This window comes from Pinus tabuliformis, chromosome 1_1 (genome assembly GCF_031772625.1).
Source record: "Pinus tabuliformis cultivar Carrire ecotype Pingquan chromosome 1_1, CPIR1, whole genome shotgun sequence".
NCBI lineage: Eukaryota > Viridiplantae > Streptophyta > Pinopsida > Pinales > Pinaceae > Pinus > Pinus tabuliformis.
The window spans coordinates 695,114,021-695,137,199 of NC_142297.1; positions in this window are offsets into that span (position 1 = coordinate 695,114,021).

Here is a 23,179-nt window from a genome sequence, read left to right on the forward strand (position 1 = left end):
TTGTATAGGGATTTTTTGATCTCGGAATCAAGTTGCTTCCATATTCATAACCTTTGAAACTGAGTCATGACCAGGTTGTTTCATGTTAGACGTATTGTAGGTGAATACTTTGTGGTTGTAATTGGCCTCCATGATAGAACAACAATACTATAAACAACTGGAGGTTGACATGCCCAATACTCATGTTTATTTTCAAGGACATTTTAATATAATTATCCAACTATATTCATCATTTGCAACATTGAAGAAGCATGATGAGTAAAGATGAAATAGATGGGATATGGTTGGTCACCTTGGTGGGTATCATGATACACTTAGTAACATGACATGGACTGACCTTGATGGACATAAATATGTGAAGCATATTGTTATTCTTATTGCATTGGCATATAGCTATAATTTTGTGGAGTTTGTTCTATTATCACATTTTGATACTTCTGCATAATCGACATGAGAACCAGATTATGTCTCTTTTGTTGTTCTATCTAAATTTGGACTAGGTCAATCTCTTGGTGTAGGGTTGGAAGAATTAAACATTCTTGATATACACTTAATACTTCATCAAAGTCTTAAAAACGAAAAATATGATTCAATAAATATTTAACAAATACAAATTAATAAAATGACGAATACAATGAAAAGTCGTTGAAAAACAGTACGATCACCTCAATCAAAATGAAAAGCATTAAAAATTTGTTATGAAACTAGCTCACAAAAAGATATAAAAGATAGATCAACGCCTTAAAAATAAGCCTCTTCGAGGGGGAAACCTCCTTTACATTACACAAATGAACAATTCTTAGATGATTCAAATGAAAAAACCTCCTTCTATATATAGGAGTCTAAGGGGTCAAAATATAACCAAAGCTAATATAACAATAATAATATAAAGGCACAAAATAATAATAGTGGGATTCTATGGGGAACAATAATAACAGTATGGGGACAATAGGGGCACAACAATAACAATAAGGGATACAATGACAATAGTAATGGGGGAATCACTAGTATTATAGGGACCTAACATGCCCCTCTCCTTCAAAAAAGTGTTGTCCTCAATGCTTGAGTAGTTTTGGATGCTTCTGTATAAAATTCTCATCCTCCCATGTGGAATTTTCAACAGGTAAGTTCTTCCACTTGATGAGATACTCTGAAATTGATCGATTTCATAGCTGTCAAGTTCTTGTTTCTTTGACTGCTTTAGGTTGCAATATGATTTTTCCTTCCTCATTAAGTTCTGGAAATATTGTTTGAACTCGAAGCTTGTCACCTATAACCTTCTTTAAGCATGAGACATGGAAAACTAGGTGCACTCGAGAAGCTGCAGGAAGCTCCAATTTTTATGCCATAGTACCTATCTTTTGCAACACATTGTATGGACCATAATACTTTGTTGATAATTTATTGTCCTTATTAGCTTGCTTGAGGGACATTTGTTTATATGGTTATAACCGTAGGAATACCCAATCACCTACATCAAAAATTCTTTCGATGCAATGTTGATTTGCCTGTTGCTTCATTCTATTCTGCGCCAAGGTGAGGTTATCCTTTAAGAGTTGGATAACTTCTTGCTCATGCTCGATGTGATCTTCCACTACTTGAACCTTAGAATTTTCTCTTAAATATGATGTGATGGATGGTGGATGATATCCATAAAGTGCCATAAATGGGGTCATTTTTGTTGCAGTATGGAAGGAAGTGTTATACCACCATTCAGCCAGAGGCAACCATTTGACCCATTGTGTCTGTTTATCAGATACGAAGCAACGAAGATATCCTTCCAAACATTTGTTCACTATCTCAGTTTTCCCATCAGATTGAGGATGATAAGATGAGCTATGAGCTAACTGAGTACCAAGACAAGAAAATAATTTTGTCTTAAAATTTCCAATGAAAATGGGATCTCTGTCGCTTACAATAATCTTTGGGTTTCCATGTAGCTTTTGAATTGTTTCCATAAATGTAGTAGAAACTATACTCACTTTAAATGGATGAGATAATGCATAAAAGTGTGCATACTTGGTAAGTCTATCAACTACCACCATGATAACACTCTTTCCTTCGAACTTGGGTAAACCTGTGATAAAATCCATTGAAACCTCCTCCCAAAGTTGGCTTGGAATGGATAAAGGTTGTAATAGTCCTAGGGTCTTAATTGTTTCAACTTTATTTTTTTGGCAAACAAAACATTCTGCCACAAACTTTTGAATATCTGATTTAAGGCCATCCCAAAAAGATTCCTTCTTAACCCTATGGTAAGTTTTTAGAAATCCTGAGTGCCCTTCTAAGGGAGAGGTGTGAAATTCTCTAAGAATGTTTGGTTTGAGTTGTGAATTCTTACATAGGTATAATCGATGCTTGTACCATAATGAAGCATTTTTCCAACTAAATGTATCAGATGTACTGGGATCTTGTTGTATCTTTTGAATGAGTGCCCACACTTCCTCGTCATTCTTCCATTCATCCCTTGCTTCGTTTATCCACTTTGGTTGGATAATGGAAATGACACAAAGAAATCCTTCCACATCCTCATCCTTTCTTGAGAGTGCATCTACCACAACATTTTGCTTCCCTTTTTTGTAGATGATTTCAAAGTCATAACCCAACATCTTTGTGACCCATTTTTGTTGCTATTCTGAAGATAATATTTGTTCTAAAAATTATTTAAGACTATCATGATCTATTTTACCTTGAAGTGTCTTCCCATTAGGTAGGGTTTCCATTTCTTAAGTGCGTGTACTATTGCCAACATTTCCTTCTCATAAATAGCTTTGTGTACATACTTTCCTTTGTTTGGATGACTTTCGAAAGAAATGGTTCTTTCTTCTTGCATTAAAACATCACCAATTCCATTTCTTGAGGCATAACATTCCACAATAGATGTTTTTGTGAAGTCCGGTGTAGCTAAGACTGGTGCTTAGCACATTGCCTCTTTAAGATATTCAAAGGCCTTCGTTGCTTCTGGAGTCCATGGAAATGCATCTTTCTTCAATAATGTTGTTAGAGGTGCTTCTATTCTCCCATAATTCTTTAAAAACTTGTGATAATACCCTTTCAACCCGATAAATCCTCATAGATGCTTTATGGATGTGGGGATTTTCCATTCCTTAATGGTTTTAATTTTTCTAGGGTCTACCTTAACACCTTCATGAGATACAATATGGCCCATATATTCCACCTCATGCACTCCAAGAGGGGGAGGGGAATAGCAAGAGGAGAAAGGAAAGGGAATAAGAAATAAGAGATAATAAATAAGAATAAGAGATAAGAGAGAAGGACCAGCAGAACCTGTATAGCCACCACCACGCTTAGCACCCCTTCTAGGTTTAGCTCCTGAAAGATAGGGAAGGAACTATAACGACCGGCTGAATGGGGAAATAACCAGCTATAACGAATGGAAAGAGGCATGAAGGACTAGGTTTCCATCCTTTAGCTATGTTGTGCTTACCTTACAAGGTAAGGCAAGCTAGCAAGGAGCCATATCAGAGACAGCTAACTCAACAGACCTTCACAACTATATCTAAGTCATCCCTGTAAGTTGACTCGCTTCTTATTCTTATTTCTTCTCTCTTATTTCTTATTCCCTTTCCTTTCTCCTCTTGCTATTCCCTTCCCCCTGCCCTCTTTGAAAGTGTTTCTGTGTGGCATGTGTTATCTTTGTCTGCATATATGGTTAACCAGTTGCATAACTTTCCAATCAACGAGCTAGAAAAAATGGAGGTTTCTCTTGATGGAATTAAGATCTGGTAGGGTAAAAAAGGTAAGGCAAGGTGGTTGCTAAGGTCAAACATAAAGTCTTGATGTAGGCTGGTTGTAAGTGCCTATCCAAGCAAGCAAGTCCAAATAAACATTTGGATATTTTTACATATAATTGTTTCTCCTCCAATAGTTTGAGCACCATGTCAACAAGTTGGACATGATCCTTCCAAGACTTGTTGTAGATTAGTATATCATCAAAAAAATGCTAATGCAAATTTTCTAAGGAAGGGTTTGAAAATGGAATTCATCAAACCTTGAAATGTAGAAGGTGCATTAGTAAGGCCAAAAGGCATGACCAAAAATTCGTAATGACCCTCATGAGTTCTAAATGTTGTTTTTGGAATGTCATCAGTCTTCATTCTGATTTGATGATATCCTAAATGAAGATCCAACTTGGTGAATAAAATCCATCCATGAAATTCATCCAATGATTCATCAATGATAGGAATGGGAAATTTATCTTTAATAGTGAGCTTGTTGAGCTCCCTAGAATCTGGACACATGCGCCATGATCCATCCTTCTTGTGAACCAATACTACTGAAGCAGAGAAAGAACTTTGACTAGGTTTAATTATATCAGCCTCTAGCATTTCTGCAACCATACGTTCAATTTCATTGTTTTGGACATGGGATATCTATAAGGCTTGATGTTTGTAGGAACACTTCCTGGAATCAAATTAATAGCATGATCATGATCACGAATAGGTGGGAGGCCTTTGGTAGTCTCAAATACCTTGGAAGTATTGTCCAAGACTTCTTGGAGATCTGGAGAAATAGATGATTTCGATGTGGGAACCTCTAGTGAACATAATTGTGCAATTATTCCTCATTGTTCTATATTTAGAAGCTTTGTCATTCCATTAGAGCTGATTATCTTTCCTGGTGTCCTTGCGATATCCCTTAATTCGACTTCCTTTCCTTCTGAAGAGAATTTCATGAAAAATTATTCAAAATTAAAAGCTATTGTACCCAAGGATTGTAGCCATTGGACTCCTAGTACAACATCGGCACCACCCATTTGAATGGAAAGCATTGGGCTATTCAATACATATTCTCCCATGGATAGCTTGATATTATGGCACTTTCCTGAGAAATTTATGGTTCCTCCACTTGCAACCATCACTGGACACTCTGGTGCTGGATATAGGAAGCAATTCAATTCCTTGTCTATCTTACAATGAATAAAATTATGGGTACTTCCCAAATAAATCAATCAATATTACCTTTTTCTTCTTGATATGCCCTTTTATCTTGATAGTTTGAGGAGTGGTAATTCTAGCCAATGCATTACAAGATATGGTCAGATTAATTTATTCTTTTTTTAGGGTTTGTTCCGGTGTATATCCTCTTCTTTTGATGTTTCTTGTTCCTTTTCTTCCTCCTCTTCAAAATCTATGTAAAATAATTTCTTCTCGGCACACTTATGAGCTTTAGTGTATTTTCTATCACAACTATAACAAAGCCCTTTTGCTCTTTTTTCTTCCAATTGTAGTGGTGTCAACCTTATAGGTTGTGGATGGCTAGGGGAAACAACACTTCCATCTTTATGATTGTGAGTGGTAGGCTTCTTTGTTGCCATAATTTTTCATTCCATTTTTCTTGCCAACCTGAATGCCTTCTCCAATGAATCTGGTTCCCAAAGTCTAACCTCATGTTGGATGTTATCTTTTAAAGTCCCTATCAACACATCAATCCTATGCTCCTCTAGAATATATTTTACCCTTATATTCAATTTTTGGAAGTCCTCAATGTGCTCCATCATTGAACCCTTTTATTTGAGATTCATCAATTGGATAAAAAAAGTGTTGCTTTTTGTATCCTCATAATGTGATATCATTTCATCCATAAAAATAGCCCAAGTGACAATTTGTTTATGAGAGAAAATCCATCAATACCATACAAATTGATTTGGTTCCAAATATAAATTTTCAATGCGTACCTTTTGTGTGTTTTGCACATTATGGAGATTGAAAATTGCTCCATTTGTAGTATCCATGTTCCGAGATCCTTGCCATCAAACTTCCTCATATCGATCCTTGGAACATGGTGTTTCTTCGATCCAACGTTAGAGTCTATGAAATCATGATTAACATTTATTTTGTTCTCATCATGAGTTTCCTTTACTACCCTTTCTCCATTAGTAAGCATTTATTGTAGAAACTTTGTCAGATATATCTTCAAATCTTCCATTCCTTTCTTTAAATCATTCACCTTAGCTTCCACGCCATCCATCTTAGCTTCCACGCCATCCATCTTGGCTTCCATGCTGTCCATATTAGCTTCCACGTCATTCATCTTAGCTTCTATGCCTTTCTTTAAACCATCCATCTTAGCTTCTACGTCTTTCTTTAAACCATCCATCTTAGCATCTGTTACTTTTTGTGTGAGTGAAATTTGTTGCACTTGGTCTTGTAATTTTGATATATCATGTTGCATTTCTTCCTCTTCTTCATGAGTCATGCTAGATATTTCAGGTTGCTTACTAGGAGTTTCCATTTTCTTTCTTCGGGGCATCAATTACCAATAATAATTCTTCACCATGCCCTTTGAATTCCTTCAAACTAATTTTTCAAACCAATATTATGCAAAAATTAAAAAAAAAACTACAGACCTTTTTTCACTTTGTAGGAGCTCGATATTGAATCTGATGTATCTTTGTAATTGTGGATCTTCAAGGTCTGAAATTTCTTCCTGCGGTGAACCTAAGAGTAATCTTTCTAACCCCAAAAGTCTGTTTAAGATTAGATTCTCCAATGAAGAGTTATGCCAAATCTCCCATGACGACCTGAGTATAGACCGGTTCAGTAGATTGAACTTGTACGACATATTGTGGGTCATTGTTTCAACCTTAAGTTCTTAAAATGATACCCAAAAAAAATGCAGTCTGTCCTCTTTCTGTAACCTCTTACGAAAATTCAACCTGATGCTCAGAGTGAAAGTTATGATGATTTTCCCAAGGTCACCTGTTGTGAATGTAATTCGGGGGTCTGTAAAAACCCTAACTTCCTCAAATTATATCTCCAAAAATATAGCGAGACAAGATATGAAATTCAAGCCCAAGGTTCAGCAATATTTCGTCTCAAATGGTTTTTTTTAGCTTCTGAAATGTTGCAGAAAAAAAGTTATAGCGAAAAGGCCACGATGACCTGTTTGGAGCAGCGAAACCCTAGAATCCAAAGCTCTGATACCAAATGTTATGAAATCATCTCACAAAAAGATAGAAAATATAGATCAACACCTTAGAAATAAGCCTCTTCGAGGGGGAAAACTCCTTTACAATACAAAAATGAACAATTCTTAGATGATTCAAATGTCACAACCTCCTTTCTATATATAGGAGTCTAAGGGGTCACAATATAACCAAAGACGATCTAACAATAATAATATGAAGGCACAAAAATAATAATAGTGAGATTCTATGGGGCACAATAATACAAATATGGGAACAATAGGGGCACAACAATAACAATAAGGGATAAAAAGACAATAGTAATGGGGGGATCACTAGTATTATAGGGACCTAACAAAATTTCTAACTTTAGCCAAGCTCTATTAAAAAAGCATTTGAAAACCACTGTTGCTATGAGTTAAAACCAAATCAAAACCCTAGCCAATGGTCAATTCCCCATATGAATTAAATCCAAAAATGATAAGAAGGTAATATCATATACCCACCCCATCAGTGGCCAACACAATGAACTCATCAATTTCTATGAGATGAGCATACATTTACATACGAGATATAGAGCATCATAATTAGACCAAAATCCTTGAGATAAAAATCTCCAAATGCTCCTCTTGCCATTGCTAAACCAACATAATGTTTATGGGGTAACCACACCCATGCCACATCGGGCTCCTCTTGCAATGCAAAAGCCAATCCTCTGAATGGATTAATCCTATCATCTTCTTCTGATATCATGATATTATTATACATGGTATAATTATATTTATTCACATAGTCTAAACATGCCATAATATAACCCAGAAAACAATAGATATTCTGGCATGATATTAAGAAATTATGGGAGAGCTTTTTGAATATCCAGGTTACAACCATTAAGCTTTGGGATTTTGGGTGACCCAAGGGTCCTTGATGGTACTAAATACATTTCCACCATTAAAAAGTGATTTAAACACTTCCACATTTGGATTTGTTGAAGGATTTTTCACTGGGTTTGGGCGAGAAATTCATCGTCTAGGCGAAATTGTAGCCTCGTTAGACAACGCCATATTTATTTTTGAAAGTTTTATATATAAATTGACAGGAAAGGAATCGAACCTAGAGTTGTTTCATAATGCATTTCAGATTGAATACCAATGAAATTGATATTACCTTTGCATCGTTACATTGCACATTGACTGATGGGGATCAAGCAAATCTTGGCATGAGTGAGTTTGTTTAGAGGTTGACGAATGTTGGTAAAAATTTCATATGGGCCTACACTGTTCATCTCCAATCTCGTTAGAAATACATATTGCAGCTAGACTACTGTTATGAGCCAATTTGCAAGGATATTGTATGAATGATTCTAAGAAGAATGAAATAACCACCCCAAAGAAAAATACTTCAAGAGCATTTTGGCTAAGGAAGCAGAAACAAAAATCCATTGGCACAAGGCATTACAAGGAAATGTGTTTCGATCAAACAAATGCCTTAAATATTTAGGACAATGGGCACGTGATTATAAGTGGTATTATGGTTTAGTTAAGAGTTATGATCTAACAAATAAGTTGCATCATGTTTGTTATGATGACTGTGATGAACAGTGGCTTTCAGTTCAAAATGAAAAATTCAAGCTTCAGCTGCTTCCAAGTAAGACTGCCTACCAATTCAAAATGTTAGAAAGTTTTGGCTGTGGAAAATTTGGAGGCAGCTTTACAAATGGTACTAATTTGGTGCCTCGAACACCCCATCCCCAAGAATTAAATAATGAAATTCACTTGTATACTGTTGACAATGATGCATTTATATGCAGTACTAAAAATAGATCCTTTGAGAAGCATGCTTCTATAGTATTGGATGCTCTTCGTATGTCTTCGAGGAATGGTGGGGAAGGTATAGGTCATAAATATAAAAATAACTTGGTACAACTCAAGGATATAATTGCATTGTTGAAGAAGTAAATTTTCACAACAGCTTTGATAAGAGAAAGTCTGGAAATATCTATGTTAGAAGACAGTACCATAAAACAAGTTCTAGCTTAAAGGACACAAATAATAAAGTGTTGTCAAGCCAGGTGAAGAGAAGGTGAATGATTTTCAAAAGTTGATTGAAACTAGAAAATCTTGTTTTCCCATTACAAATATTGAAAAATATTTCTGCAATGGAAAGAATGTGGGTGAGTCATTGTTTAGTAACAATAAAAAGCATATAAACATGTTTAGTCCTAAAAATAATGTGCAACTTAAAATATCCCCCATATCTATCGAAGGTCAAGAATGCTATATTGCATCAAGCTTGGGGTTGTTACGAGATAAAAAAACCCTAGGGTTTGGGTTGAGAACACCACAGATCGAAGGGCATACACCAACAAGAAGAAAGCAAACAAGCAATCCTAATGCTTAAACTACTAAATTGGGATGAAGTGATAGTACCTGTAGGTCCTACGTTTGAGGATGTTCCTGTAGGGTCCAAACCTCTGCTTCCTCCAATGCTTCAAAATCTGCAACTCATTCTAGAAAAGCATATATACTAGCAACAGTTCAAAGCATGTTCAAGATATAAATGTTATATCATATATGTATAAAGATATAAAACATGAGATCATACATAATTAAATCATAACATGAATTAAAGCATAAATATCATAACATCAGGAACAAGACAAAGCTTCTTTATTGATGTCTAAATAATTTGGAAGAATACAGCCTGATTCGACCACGACACTAAGAGAAGCCTTCCTCCTGATCCATCCATCTCAAGCTTCAACAATCCTCTCTCAAATGCATACACATAGATGCAATATAAAGGAGACAGAAATCTCTATGAGGAAACAAGGGTTTCCTATAGCTGGGAGTGCAAGAGGCACAGGGATAAATCAGACTTGAACAGGTACTAATTGGATATAATATCAATATCCTATATTTATCTCCTCCTTTAGGCCTTTCTATGAGGTGTATTTATATCACCTCAAAATAGTTGTTTCAGTTGGGATACAGTTAGGCCACAAGCTCTTGTAGGTGGGATTCCATTGTAACCCGTAAACCCTTCCCACAAAATAGGGATTTTATATTTATTTTAATATTTCAAATTATATACGCGAGGTGGGTATAGTTGGACCCTCGTGTGCACACGCTTTTTGAAGGGCATAATCACGAATGGAATTTAAAATAATGTTTTTTTAGTAAATGGACCAAGTCTAAAGGGAAAGGGTTGCCCAAGGCCATGATTCAGAGCATCACATATATAAGGGTGATAAAGGATGCTATAATAGATGCCCCCTAATATATGAGGTCAGAAGGGTACATGATGACCAAAATGTATTAAGTGAGGACTTGGGAGGATATCACCATATTCCAACCTTTCAAATCATTGGAAGAGATCAGAAAGAAATCTCATGTTTGAGGCGAGCATACCCATGCTCAGAGATAGTAAAGCACATCCACATATCAAGTGTAGAGCGGATCCAATATGTATACAAGTATAAAGGAAACTGAGAAATACATAGTGGATCATATGATCATAGCCACAAAAGTAAATATCAAGGCCATGCCACAATATCACATATAAAAGAATTGATCAATGATGATGAAGGAGATATCTTCTCACTGATGTCACATAACTGATCCTTAAAGTACCAAGTCAAAAAGTGGAATAATGGTACTACATGCAAATCAAGTTCCAACATATAAAATGCTGCTATGATGAACTGAAACATATAAGGTGGATGGTGTCACTAGCAACAAATTGGAGGAACTAACAAGTGAACCAAAAAATGATGATGCAACCCAAGGTCTTCACTAATTGCCATGGTACATTTCTACACAATGGGAATAAATGAGCTGAAGTCGACCATGTGAGAAATTGTTTGATTACTGGTCATTGATGTATATCATTAACAAATGTGAGACAAATCACCGATAATGATGATGAGAGTCAAGGTATCCCAGTGCAATCTAACAAGTGTGAATAAATGAGTTGAAGTCAAACACTTGAGAGAATCTATCAATCAGGAGACATTGATGTATTCTCACTTTCGATAGTAAAGGAGTCTACCACTGATGACTGCAAACCCTAAGGTATTGAAAAAGGACTCTAGACCTTATTCCCAGAACAATGAGGTGGAGTTGATAGGAAAATATCTCGTGGAAGGAAGGCATTAAGGCATCCCACATCAATCCAGTGCGATTGTAACCTGTAGGTGATCTGGAATTTATCCAGGACAAAGAATTAAAGGTATTACAAAATCATGTGCATGGATGTGTCTATGTTGCTTATGCAATGAATCGATAATATTGCTAGAATACATAGACACTGAGGCAATCAGAGAAAACATAACAGTCAAACATGTAAACAAAACAAGTTTAATAAGGAGTTAACCCAATGCTCCTGGGCTACATCTCCTGGTCCGTCCTTTCAGTGGTGGCCTCTCTATTATGTTTTCAAGCAGATTTTTTACAATAGTGAGATCGATTTGAGACTCACTAAACAGAGTGAAGTCAGTAGGAATGGAGTGCACAGACTCTCCTTATTGAAACTCGACCTCTGAGGGTCATAGTAGTATAATAGGCCTATTCCAAGGAGTTTGGTTGAACCTCTCAAGCCTTCAATGGAGTACACAGACTCTCTGACTCTCTCTAGCTCTGTCTAGCTCGATGCTACCTTCAGGTTAGCTCAGCTGCTACTCTCTGTTCTCTGCTATTAGATTCTTACATTTCTTTCTTGTCTACCTCTGTGTTATGCTTCTGTCAGTTCATGGCTTTAAAGCCAGTCTATTCTTTGACTGCTTGTTTCTGCTTCCCGGCCTTCTGGTTTCCTAACCTCTATCCATTCGATTTCCTCTGCTCTGCATCATCATCACTAGGTAACGCCTCGCAGGGAGGTGGCCACCTATTTGCTAACGAACTGGGTGTCAAATTCCCTGAATCATATTCGAATGGCTGTTAAATCTGTTTACTTCAAGATCGCCCGCGAACACAAATCATTTTCCAACTCATCATCCACGTCAGACTTCGAATCCCTTGTCATCTTGCTTTTTGACTTGTCAAATCCGATCAGTCATCAAGACGTATCTCCGTTGTCAATTTGGACCCACCAGATCCTACAGTCATCCTTCATATCAGGCGGACAAGTCGCATGACATTTACCCGTCCGATGTAGGCAGTTTTCTCTCTCTTCCTCCAGACGCGTGTCACTCGATGTGTGGCATCGGGTGGGACTCAGTCAAAACTGCTTACCGCCTCGAAGCCTTTCGATATCTTGTCGGTTTTGGGGAATCCCGTGCTACAGAACCGAAACAGTTACTTTTCTAAATTTTATTTTGATTTCGGGTCCGGGCACTTCTGGGCTTTCCTTCACTGAGGGGGACGCCCTGTGATACATGATTAGCCTCCGGTTTTGCCAGTTTTTTGCCATTGTGCTTTACCATGGGCCAATGGTTTGCTCTGCTCTGGCTAAAACTGCAATTGTTATGAGGATTCCTTCTGATAGCTTTGATCTTTACTAAGACTTGAATCTTTTAGCATAATTTGAAACAGTCATGAAAACTTATAGAGTTTTTAGGATCCAATTTGGATCACGGCCTTGCCACTGAAAAAGATTTTGGACCACCAAAATTTGGTTTTCTTTTAAGAATCAATCAAGTGAGGGTATTGCTTCCTCGCTTGCTCAATTTCTATCCATTTCGCACTGCTTGGATTTGAACCCTTGAGTCCGATCCTGAGGTACTCAACATCCCCTCTGCGTGTAGTTCTTACCTTCTTGTCCAGAATTGTATCTTCCTGCAACTCATTAAGGTATTCAGGTAACAGATCATCAATAGAAGGCAATTGACTTTGCTCTTCGGGATCTTCAATTAATGAAGGTTCAAATAGTCTCAAGCTGTCTACATTAACAACTGAGTAGATGTGCATGTAAGCTGGTAGATCAAGGTGAAAATAATTCTCACCAATTTTCTCAAGTATCTTGAAAGGTCCATACCTTATTGGCTTCATATTCTTACCTTCACCTTGCATTCTGTCTTTGCTAATAACAACCAGACTTGATCACCAACTTGGAAACTATGCTCCATCCGATGCTTGTCATGCCTTGCCTTGTACTTAGCTTGGCTCTTTTCCAGTTGTTCCTGTACTACCTGGTGAATCTCTTGGATTTGTTCAATGAACTTGGTTGCCTTTTCCACATCACTATGTCCATCAACTGCTATGTCTTTACAAAAGACAAAATCCAAGGGAGACCTTGGTGTGAAACCAAAACAGGTCTCAAAAGGAGATCTCTGTGTAGAAGAATGTTTAGCTCGGTTGTAAGCATGCTGCACATAACATAAATGTTCATCCCAAATTTTGGGATGCTTGCTGCAATAGCCTCTGAGAAACTGGAGCATTGTCCTATTAACCACTTCTGTTTAGCCATCTGTTTGCAGGTGAAAATTTGTGCTCTTCTTCAGCCTGGTGTCCATTAATTCCCACAAACTTGACCAAAATTTCCCAACAAATCAGGTATCTCGATAAGATATTATGGAAGTGAGTAATCCAAAATGAACCCATACATGCTGAAACAACAACTTTGCAGTGTGTTCAACTGTAATCTGTTTGTTACAAGGTATTAAAATACACATTTTTCTGAACCTATCCACAACAACATATAAACAGTCATGACCTTTCCTAGATTAGGTAGTCCTCCAACAAAGTCCATGGAAACACTTTCCCAAGGATGAGAAGGCACTGATAGTGGAGTGTACAAGCCTAGTTTTACATTGCTAGGCTTGCTTTTAGCACACATGGTACCCCCTCTTACATATCTAGAAGTTGTCTCATTCATTTTTGGCCAATAACAAAATCTTTGCAGCTGTGCAACCATTTTACTTACCCCAAAGTGACCTGATATTAGAGAAGTGTGTGCTTCTCAAATTATCTTTACTCTTTCGGTTTGTGGAATGCATAGCTTCCCACAATTATACAAGAGTTGGTCCTTAATATGATAATCCAATTCTTCTACTCATTTTCCTTGACTTAAAGTTGCATAGACATCTTTAAAATATATATCTTGAGCATATTGTTCAATGTAGCTCTCATGCAATACTGAATTATGCTTAAGTATAGTAGATGCATTTATAATTGGTCTAGATAATATATCTGCAACTTTATTGTGTATGCCCTTTTTATATCTGATGACTAAATGAAACTGTTGTAGAAAACACATCCATCTATAATGTCTTGATTGCTGCAACTTATTTTGGGAGTGTAGATATTGAAGTGGTTGATGATCAGTATGTATAATTGTCTCTTTGCCCATTAAGTAATGTTTCCACTTTTTCAGACTCTATACTAATGCATACAATTCTTTATCATATGTGGGATAGTTAACTATTGCAGAATTAAATGTCTCAGAATGATAACATATGGGTTTACCGTGCTGCATCAACACTACTCCCATGGCATAGTCATTGGCATCTGTTTCAATCTCAAATGGTCTTTGAAGATCAGGCAGTGCTAGTACTGGTGTTGTACTAATATTTTCTTTCAAAGTGTCGAAGGCTTTCTTCTATTTTCCTCCCCACTGAAACACCTTGTTCAATCCTAATAAAGCATGTAAGGGAGCTGCAATTAAGGAGAAGTTAGAAATAAACTTTCTCCAATATTGTGCTGCTCCTAAGAAGCTTCTAACTTCTGCAGCAGATTTGGGTTTAGGCTAGTTTATAATGACTGCAACCTTAGAGGGATCTATGTTCAATTCACCACCCCCTACTATATGTCCCAAATAATTCAAAGATGTTGTGCCAAATTCACATTTTGAGAGTTTAACATAAAGTTTTTCTCTTTTCAAAACATCTAGTGTCTACTTAACATGCTTTAAATGTTCTTCCCATGTTTTCCTAAATATAAGAATGTCATCTAGATATACAATAACAAAATCATAAAGAAAAGGTCTGAGTACATCATTCATTACTCTCATGAAATTCGCAGGAGCATTAGTTAAGCCAAAAGGCATAACCAGCAACTCATACAATCCCTGCTTTGTTTTGAAAGCAGTCTTCCATGCATCTTGCTCTACAACTCTGACCTGATGATAGCCATTATGCAAGTCTAACTTGGAAAAATAAATAGCTTCTTTCAACTGATCTAATAGATCATCTATGCGAGGAAGGGGATAATGATTTTTGATCATTATCTTATTCAGTGCTCGGTAATCAATGCACATTCTCCACGAGCCATCTTTCTTTTTCACCAAAACAATTGGAGACCCACATGGTGATGTGCTAGGTCTGATGAAACCCTTCTCGAGTAGCTCCTATACCTGCTTCTTGATTTCTGCATTCTCTAAAGCGGACAACCTTTTATACCTGTGGCTGCAATTGTTGCTTCATCTCCTGAGTCTGACCCCAAATCCTTTTGAATAGCTGCAACAGTCTTCTTCTTCTTTCCCTCGAACTTCTTAGGTTTCAGCTCTGGGTGCAGAATCCAGCAGTGTTCATCATCATGCCCATCCTTCTTACAATGAGTGCATGAAGACTTGCTCTTCTGTACAGTGTTTGTCTTCCTCTCTTTCCATTTCTGTTTTCTTTTCTCCTTATTTTTGCTTGCAGTGGGTTGGGATGATCCCCCAACTTTTGGGTTCCCATTCTTACCTCTAGCTTCTAGATGTGTAGCCTAAACGGATACCTCATCTATGCTAGTGGGATTAAACATGAGGATAGTGTGCCTCAAGTAGATGTGTAGACCACCTATATACTTCAACAGAGTCTCAGGTGAGTCTAAAGAAATTCCTAGAATCAAAGCTCTTTTCCTAACTTCTTGGGTGTAACCTTGTACACTTTGTCCTTTTAGTTGTCAAAGAGTTTGTCAGCTCATCATGGGTTGCTGCATGTAGGCTAGTGGATAGAATTGCTTTTTAATTGCAAATTCACTCCAGAGAGAAAGAATCTTACCATGTTTCTTCATGTCAGCTTGTGTCCTGCCTTCCCACCATACCAAGGCAATGCCTCCAAGGCGTAGGCTGGCCAGCTGAATCTTACTCTTGTCTGAGTCAATGCTCTACACTCTGCAATAAACATCAATCTGTCTGATCCAATTATCCAGCTTCTCTGCATTCAACTCTCCATCATATATTGGTAAATCAAATTTAACATCTAATTTAATCAAAGATGTCTTCTTTTTATTTTTAGGGATATTAGGAGGCATGAGAAATTTTTCATCTTTCCCTTTGCCTTTAGAGTGGTCATGGAGGAGAGATTCTTCTACTCCTTTGTCTTGTTTGGAGCTTGATGAATATTCATCTCTATGTTTCTTAAAGTCCCTATACATTTCCTCCACCATGGATCTCAGGGTCATAAAACTATCCATGAACTAGGGGTCTGATTCCAAGGGATTTTCTTCTGACATTTTCCTCTTAGAATAGACTCTTCCAATTTCCGGGTTAGTTTCAGCCAATTCTCCTTCTCCTAATTTAAGCTTTGATCTAGTTAGCATTCAACAACAAAATCCAACACAAGCTTGTCTAACCTTAGTAACCTTGGGCTCTGATATCACTTGATCTGCAAATTATCCAAAACAAAGAATTAAAGGTATTACAGACTCATGTGCATGGATGTGCCTATGTTACTTATGCAACGGATCGATAAGATTGCTAGAATACATAGACACTGAGGCAATCAAAGAAAACATAATAGTCAAACATGTAAACAAAACAAGTTTAATAAGGAGTTCACCCAATGCTCCTGGGCTACGTCTCCTGGTCCAACCTTTCAGTGGTGGCCTCTCTATTATGTTTTCAAGCAGAGTTTTTACAACAGTGAGCTCGATTCGAGACTCACTAAACAGAATGAAGTCAGTAGGAATGGAGTGCACAAACTCTCCTTACTGAAACTCGACCTCTGAGGGTCATAGTAGTATGACAGGCCTATGTCGAGGAGTTTGATGAACCTCTCAAACATTCAATGGAGTACACAGACTCTCTAACTCTCTCTGGCTCTGTCTGGCTCAATGATGCCTTTAGGTCAGCTCAGCTTATACTCTCTATTCTCTGCTATTAGCTTCTTGCATTTCTTTGTTGTTTTCCTCTGTGTTCTGCTTCTGTCAGTTCATGGCTTTAAAGCCAGTCTGTTCTTTGACTGCTCATTTCCACTTCCGGGCCTTCTGGTTTCCTAACCTCTGTCTGTTTGAATTCCTCTGCTTTGCGTCATCATCACTGGGTAACACCTCATAGGGAGGTGGCCACCTATTTGCTAATGAATTGGGTGTCAGATTCCTTGAATCATATTCGAATGGCCATTAAATCTATTTGCTTCAAGATCGCCCACGAACACGAATCGTTTGCCAACTCATCATCCACATCGGACTTCAAATCCCCTGTCATCTTGCTTTTTGACCTATCAAATCCGGTCAGTCATCGGTATGTATCTCCGCCGTCGATCTGGAACTCCCAGATCCTATGGTCATCCTTGATATCGAGCGGACAAGTTGCATGACATTTACCGTCCGATGCGGGTGATTTTCTCTCTCTTCCGTCAGATGTGTGTCGCTCGATGTGTGGCGTCGGGCAGGACTCAGTCAAAACTGCTTACCACCTTGAAGCCTTCCGATATCCTATCGGTTTTGGGGAATCCCGCGCTACGGAACCGAAAAAGTTACTTTTCCAAATTTTATAGCGATTTCGAGTTCAGGCCCTTTGGGGCTTTCCTTCACTAAGGGGGATGCCCTGCGATACGTGATTATCAGAATCCACCTCTGCTTCCTGAAGTAGCCTCTGGTTTTGCCAATTTTGTGCCATTGCACTTTACCATGGGCCAACAATCTGCGCACTCAACCGAGGGTCCTCGTTGCTCCACTCTAGCCACAACTACAATTGTTATGAGGATTCCTTCTAATAGCTTCGATCTTTTCTAAGACTTGAATCTTTTAGCATAATTTGAAACAGTCATGAAAACTTAGAGAGTTTTTAGGATCCAATTCGGATCAACAGGCCAATAATTTGGAAGGAACCAGATGAAGAAAGATGAAGTAACCATACCGAAGCACATGTCCGGCATACACAAGATGTGGCTAGCGCATGACAAAAAACCTTTGAACCAACCAATAATGAAAGCTGGCACAGAGATGAGGGACCCACTAATAGGTCAAATGGAAACCAAGGTACTGCATGAATCCCAATGTGTTGTAATGTAAGCTGACATTGAACACGAGGGAAACCACTTAGTCAAAGACCCATGATATTGAACGATGTTGAGCACAAGGTAACCTATCAATGATGGAAATAGGGTCAGGGTGTGGCTCTAGGCCTAATCTCAAAGAATTTTTTCAAAGCTGATGAGAGCAAACCCACTAGTAAGAAGTCAATGGAGACCTTCTTAACTAGCATGAGAAAAGAACTAAATAGCTGATGTGATACTAAACATAACTCTAATAGATTGGGTATGGCCGACTAAAAATGAGTCAAGAGACACCGCAGAAAGGCTGACTTAGGTTTAATTCCCTTGAAAAAAAGAACGACTCAAATGTGATTGTATGGAAGCATATGATAACTTTGTATAAGTTTGTCACATAGGAGGCATAAACAAACTCTCCATATGATTGGAAGAGATAACCAACTAGAGGAGTACTGACTCAATGACAAGGTTATAGCTCTCCTAAGTCAGACTAAAGCCCATCCCTATGGAGGAAATACTTGCCTTGAGTGCTTTGTTCAAGGGCGACACAACTAACTCTTGTTGCCATCAATTATGGAAGTAAAGTCCCGTTCCCGCTCTTTTTTGGAATATATAATTTTTTGTCTTTTTCATATTTCAAAAACCTGAAAAATAATAAAATAATGCCTATGGTACAGTGGAAATAACGAGTGTCTAAATAATGATGTATTAGTTCCTGGGAGTGGAACATTCCTATGCTCAATGCAAGTTGATGAAATTGGTTAATGACACTCAAAGTAATGTTCTTTCCATGGGCATAAGGTGTCAAGTCGCAGAGGCTAAGTGATTGAAAGGTTGATTTTGCAGAAAGACATGGTCAAAAAGTGGCTTATACACGAGTCAAAAATAGTCAACATGCAATACAACAATACAACTCAACATGTGGGACCCTCTAGGGTATAAAGCCAAAAAAATAGCGAAGAAGAAGGAGAATGAAGCTTCATTGTAAAAGTCATGGTGGGACTAAAGAGGACTCCCGAGCCTACTCAATATTTGTAGCATGGGCAACATATGCTAGCAAGGATCTAACTAGGAAGCCCATGTAAAGGATGGATCTACCATCATGTCATGATTTTATAAGTCAGCGAGTGAAAATGGTTTAAGAATCATAACACAATGGGGTCGACCCTATGGAAACATATCGCAGTATGGAGGCTAGAATGCATAATGCAACGAAAAAGTGATCTTCCCTAACCTATATGCCAGTGATGGGTCAACGATCAAAGTCTCCAATTTAACCTGAAAAACAACCTATCCTAGCACTCAAAGCGAAAAGGTCACAAAGTTTATAAAATTAAAACAAATAAAACATAAACTTTACAAAAGTGGGTTTTTTAAAGTTTTTGAAATTACAACTTATAAATAGATATCTTGACTTACCAAGCCTCATTTGTGTTTCAAACAATTGAGTGCAAGAGCTCTGGAGAAAAACCCGAAAACCAAAATCCACCAAATTTCTTAGCTAGAACAACTATCAATCTTCCAGGTAATCTCCTAATTCGATTTCTCAATTAAATTTCATGCATTTCAAGTATTTTTTTCAATAATTTTACCATAGTAAATTTATTTTTGGATTTTTACTCTATGCATACGTGGGTTGGGTATATAAAAATAACATATTTGGAAGCCTTTACGCATCTATGTATGAAGTGAACCCGCGTGTGCAAAGTAAAATATTTAAAATCATGGATTTTAATGGATGAAAATGCTTGAACTTGCAAGATGACAATTACTTGGAAGGAAAGAGAGCACAATGTAGTAGATAATGAAGTTATAAATGATCCATTAACATTGGATGCACTGAGAGGATTTGGAATGTTGAAGTTTTTCAAAATGCCAAATATGAAAAACAATACAAGATTGTTGGAAATGTTTGTCAGTTACCGGGATCCAGAGGAAGATGCATTCACTATTGATCAGATGCCCCTATGTATTGAAGTAGAAGACATATACTTCATTGTTGGACTTTCCCGGAGAGGAGATCAATTTGCAAGGGAAGGCCTGAGGAAGCCTTATTGTGAATGATTATATTCGTATTTATTGCTCTAGAAACAACGAGAAGGTAGGGGCATAGATCCCAATCAAGAATGTGAAAAGTCTGCCCCTAAGGATTCTCCCTTTTGCCATTGTGAGGGTAGCAAGATCAACCTCATTGCACCAAGATTCTCATGTTACAATGAGCTTAGTAGTAGATTTCCTTACCATAGTTTTTTATTGGTGCACAACCCTCCTAATCAATTTGAAAAAACAACTTACTTCCATCAAGTCGAGTAATACCAAACATTTTGGGTATGGTACTATTCTTTGTACTTTCTTCTTCTAGAGACTACCAAGACTTCGATCCAAAGTGATTTCCATTATTAGCAACCCAAGAGGTCCACGGATAGGTAGGTGGGATGACTTAATGAAGAGACTAGGGGGTGGTGAGGTCCCTAGATCAATGACACTTGATGACGAGTTTTTCCTTTGGTGGGAACAAAAAGTCATTAACATCAAGGACTACTCCTATGCAGGCTTGGATTTTAGAGCAAATCTAGATCTAGTGCTTCCACCCAGTGCTGCATGGGGTGCCATTGGTAAAATTGTTTTTAAGTTTTTAATGTTATTTGATTTTTTTGGATTTCAAAAATATGAATTGAAATTATTTTTGATGAGACAAAAATTCTTACAAAATTGTTTGATCATGATACATATGTGGGATTGGTAAGACTTGAGGGTCTACCTAGGTATAGGCATCGTGGAAGAGATGCAGAGGGTGCCGCAACTGAGACTGAGAGAGTTCTCTATTCTGTACAGAGGAACTTGGAGAGATTGACTCACCAGGTACCTATGGCAGCAATAGAGGATCTACCAGAGGCAATGTAGAGACGCATGGTAGGAGTACCATGAGATTGGGTGCGTTTTTTCCGATGGGTGGCTACTGCCATCGTCTTCTTCCGAGATGCACATCCAAAGCAGGGCCCACAGATATAGATTAGAGATGTCTTGATCTTTTTGATAGACATGATAGGCTTTAAGCCCTAATTTTGTAGGATATTTTTCTCTCGATTTTGTATAATATTTTTAACATATAGCTTTTATCTATATAAAGACAGTTTCATGATGTGACAACCATTTATATAGATGCTTTTTTATTATTTTTATTTTAGTGTGATGAATGATTAATATGCCAATCTAATGCTTGATTAGCTATGGAATCAGAAAATGAGTTTTCTTATCATGGAAAATGAATAAATGTGATAAAATTAAATGATCTTTGCAATAACACACTCTCAGAAATTTTCGATATAAATAAGGATATCTCACACGATAGATATTGTTTAACTGAGACACCACTAGTTGTGAATCCAAGTATACTACTAACGAATCAATACCAAGAGATATTAATTCAGATAGTAAGTTAAGAACAACAATATATTTAACAACATTGTTTGAAGAAGGGCCAATACATATGCCTCTTTAAGCCAACAACTAACTAGATGGATAGTAAATCACCCAAGCCGCGGAAGCCAAATTCCGGGTATGTTGACTAACACCATCGGCAAACCCTAGATATACTAGATCATCCATCGATACCTGCCAAAGTAGATAAAAAATATCGATATCACTATGAAACCTATAGACAGATATGCAAAAATATATACAATATATACAAGACCAAGCAATTGCTAGGTAGAAGCCTAGGCATAATACTTCTTAAGATAGAGCCCATTTCTGGGCTCTACCAGCTTGTTTCCATCAAAATAAACCAATTCGTAAGCTTATTTTTTCAAGACCTTTTTAACGATAAAAAGACCGTACCACATGGGTTTGAACTTACTTGCCCCCAAGGCATCTTTTTCTTGGTCATAGACTAGGACAAGGTCACCTTCAGATAAAACCCTATGACACACAACCTTATCATATTGGATCTTGACTCTCTTTTTATGAGCCTCGTTAATTGTGGTTACATCTCAACACTGCTCATCAAGATGTTCCAAATAAACAAGGCGTTCTTCAAGACTGGAGGCGTCTGGAAGAATTTCTACAATTAATTTAAGAGAAGGAATTTCACATTATATAGGGAAGATCGATTCCAAACCATAAACTAGTTGAAAAAGAGTGAAACCCATAGCAGTATTAACTGACATTTGGTATGCCCAAAGCGCATGATATAACATGATATTCCAATTATATCGAGCCTTATTAATTATCCTTTGTACATAACTTTCAGGGATTTACACGGCTTTGACCTGACCATTGGCCTGAGGATAGTAAGGAGATGAATTCTCCTGCCAGAAACCCAACTTGAGAGCCAATTCAGCCATCATCTTGTTATGGAAATGGCTGCCATGGTTAGTGACAATCTCCTTTGGAATACCAAAACGAGAAATTATTTGTTTGAATAGAAACATGGTTGTTGTTTCACCATCATTCGCAAAAGTGGGCATAGCTTCGGCCCACTTAGTAAAGTATTCCACTGCTACAATAATACAGTTATGACCCTTTTCCAAAGGCGAGTGACAAGTTGTAAAATCAATGCCCCACTTTATGAACGAACTGACGATAATAACAGGAAAGAGCAGAGATGGATGAACGCACATTTTCGAAGTATAAACCTAACAAGGATGGAATTTTTTGATCGCTTCAAAACAATATTTCAAAATCGAAGGCCAAAAATAACCTACACGCAAGATTTTTGAGGTTGTATCAAGCCCAGATAGATGACCACCACAAGCTCCACTGTGGTAATCATTCAACACTGACTCAACTTCTTCTAAGGTTAAGTAGCATCTAAGGATTGACTAAATTCAGCGACTATATAAAGTGTCACTGATAATAATATAAATTTTAGCTAAGTGATGCAATTTTCTTTGCTCATCCTTTGAAAAAGTGAGAGGAAAATTCGAAGTCTAAAGATATATTATAATATCTCTATACGATCTTGTGAAGAAATAAGGAAAATATGTTCATTAGGGAATGATTCCTCATAAACCATTTCTTCTTCACAAGGCAACTCTGAGATTAATTCCACAAATACTAACAATTTCTTAGATTTGGCTGACAAGAAATTGAGATCAAATTCTTATAAAATA